Source organism: Hypanus sabinus, unplaced genomic scaffold (genome assembly GCF_030144855.1).
Source record: "Hypanus sabinus isolate sHypSab1 unplaced genomic scaffold, sHypSab1.hap1 scaffold_2336, whole genome shotgun sequence".
Classification (NCBI taxonomy): Eukaryota; Metazoa; Chordata; class Chondrichthyes; order Myliobatiformes; family Dasyatidae; genus Hypanus; species Hypanus sabinus.
In genome coordinates, this window is record NW_026780451.1 from 31,936 (window position 1) to 34,891 (window position 2,956).

At 49.2% G+C, this 2,956-nt stretch overlaps 1 pseudogene; it reads left to right on the plus strand.

Moving 5' to 3' along the window:
• The first annotated feature begins 505 nt into the window (after window positions 1-505).
• LOC132387908 (mediator of RNA polymerase II transcription subunit 20-like) lies at window positions 506-2,287 on the plus strand (annotated as a pseudogene).
• The last annotated feature ends 669 nt before the right edge of the window (window positions 2,288-2,956 follow it).

The following is a 2,956-nucleotide window of genomic DNA, read 5'->3' on the forward strand; positions in this document are numbered from 1 at the left end:
GGGATTAGTTCAGTCAGCCATTTGATTACTATTTGAGTTGTCACTGTGGGTGCACGGTCACAGAGGGGCCTACCACCACAAGAGAGAAGTGTGAGAAACACCCACACACAGCTTTATGGATCACCAGCAGATGATCTGTGAGAGGAATAATTTAAAAGGGATGTGTGAGGAAACGTCCACACACAGGGTTAAGAAGAGATGGTGATGGATGACAAAACTTGAATGGTATTTAGACAGATGCAGAGATGAAAGGATTTAGAAGAGGCATAGGTGAAAGGCGGACATTTTGGTCAGCATGGACAATGTGGGCCAAAGGGCCTGTTTCTGAGCTGTTTCAGCAGCCGTTTGATGGGCCAAAGGGCCTGTTTCTGCGCTGTTTCAGCAGCCGTTTGATGGGCCAAAGGGCAGGTTTGTGTGTTTATGATTTCTGTTGGACTGGGGGGAGGGTGGAGGGGTGAAGAGAAGAACTGGAAAGCCAACAGTGTAAGTGTTAAAGTGCTGGAGAAGGGCGTCTGTTGGGAGAGGGTAGTAGGCCATGGAAGGGGAGGGGGGAGCAGCAGTGGGAGGTGTGGGCAAGTTCATTCTGTCCAAAGCAGGGATTTCCAACCTTATTTGATGGTATTGGTCCCACGGCATAAGAAAGGCGGCGCAGGATGGGGGTCGCCTGTGTTTCTCAGATCCCAGCAGTTGAGGGGAAGATTGTCCAGCAAGCGGGGGAGATGCCGGGTGCTGTGAAGCAGGGCACATTCTGAGCGGGTTGTGAAACTTATCATGCAGGACCGACTGTGGGCATCCCAGGGCCAGCCTGCAAAGTTCATGTACATTATGCACAACACTGCGCATCCTCTTAGCTGCTTTGCACTTTTTGAAAACAGGCCCTACCTGGTTGCCGACACAAACTTTGACACACCCATGGTCAAGCTGAAGGGGTTTTTCCAGAATGAAAGCCGAGGGCCTCGCTATCAGTCTGGCGACTTTCTGATTAAGGTTGGGACAGTTACCATGGGACCCAGTGTCCGTGGCGTAACTACTGAAGTAGAGTACTGTCCTTGCATAGTGTTAAGTGACTGCTGGAATCTCATGATGGAATTCATGCAGAGTTTCATGGGAAACCATACCCCTGGAATCCCACCTGTATTCTCGACAAAGCACGATGGCATTTATACGCCCACAGACACAGCCGTTCAGTAAAATCCGGAAACAGCAGCAGGCTCCTGTATCAGGAATGAGATAGGCTGCTTTGTACCGACAAATCTAAACCACTTCTTCATTGAATCTGGCAACTTAATCCTTTCGATGAAGTGCATTTGGTATCACTCAAGATACAATAATTTTGCAATGTGTTTTCTTCTTGCGGGAAGAATGGGGCAAAATAGTTTATTTCTTTCCGCCTCTGCTGGCAGGTAGCAGCACCCGGTTTCCAATGGCCAGAAGTTTTCTGCAATGTTGACCTTTATTTCTTCTCAATTCTCCTCTACTCACAGTGACTAGCCTGCCTGTGAAATAACTAGAGCAGCATTGCTGGATTAAAAATAGTCCTGGTGTGACATGAAGAAGCCAGTGACCAGTGAGATGAGCTTACGCCACTACTTCCTCCGATTCAGCTGTACCAGGAAGGCTGGATGGAGTCACTTGCTCACAGGGTGACAGACAAGAAGTGGGCTTGATTCAATTTCCTAATTAATTAAATCCAGGGATGGTTTTTAGATCGGCTAATTCAGAAATCTTGTCTAGCTGTGGACAGTGTGTGAAATGGTGATGCTAAATAGCAGAGAAAGCTGAAAAGCCTCTTAACTGAATAATTCTGAGAATAAATATGTTGGAGATGCTGGAATAAAAACGGTGTTGGAACTCCTGACTGACAGGAGAGCATTCAGGTGGTTTGACGCATCATTGAAGAGAGTTCTTTGAAACTTACTGAGCTTAAATGTTAACGCTCTGTTGATGCTATCTCATCTGACAATTTTCTGTTTTTATAACAACGTAATTTTTCGCCTTCTCTGCAAATACATAGTTACTTGTAGGAAATTATCTATAAAGCAGGATTGAATGGCCAAAAAAAAAGAAAGGTGTGGAGACCTTTCTATTCACGAACCGGTCACCGTATCTGTTTCTGCCAGGCTCCATCCTTCAGACCTCTTCCCTCCCGCAGCCAAAGACGTTCACCCTGTGTGTGCCCCCACCCCCCAGGTGGAAGACTAAACGCAGACAGACAGGGGAAGGTGAAATCTAACGGAGTCTCGGCGAGGGAGACCACAAAGCTGTCAGATCGAGGACACCCCCGTCGGAGCGGAGGGAAACGGAAAGGTTCGCGCAGGGGGAGAGGGGGAGAGGGGGAGAGGGGGAGAGGGGGAGAGGGGGAGAGGGGGAGAGGGGGAGAGGGGGAGAGGGGGAGAGGGGGAGAGGGGGAGAGGGGGAGAGGGGAGAGGGGGAGAGGGGGAGAGGGGGAGAGAGGGAGAGAGGGAGAGAGGGAGAGAGAGAGAGAGAGAGAGAGAGAGAGAGAGAGAGAGAGAGAGAGAGAGAGAGAGAGAGAGAGAGAGAGAGAGAGCGAGAGAGCGAGAGAGCGAGAGAGCGAGAGAGCGAGAGAGCGAGAGAGCGAGAGAGAGAGAGAGAGAGAGAGAGAGAGAGAGAGAGAGAGAGAGAGAGAGAGAGTTCTCCAACACTGGAGAAGTGAACATCAGGCCCTGCGAGCTGTACAGGAAATTACGTCTTCTTGCTTTCTAACTGTGCAAGAGGCCAGCAGGCAGACAGAGCAGACTCAGGCTGGTTTGTTCTCATTCATCAGTGGATGGGTGTAAAGGAGCAAAATGACTGTCGGTGCAGACCGGAGGCAGCATTAACGACACAGTAAGAGTAAATACAGAAGCAGTTCAATAAACCACAACCTGCAAGGAACTGAGTGTGGCTATACGATTAGTTTACACAGAAAGACTGATTGTAAGTACACAGGTGACTC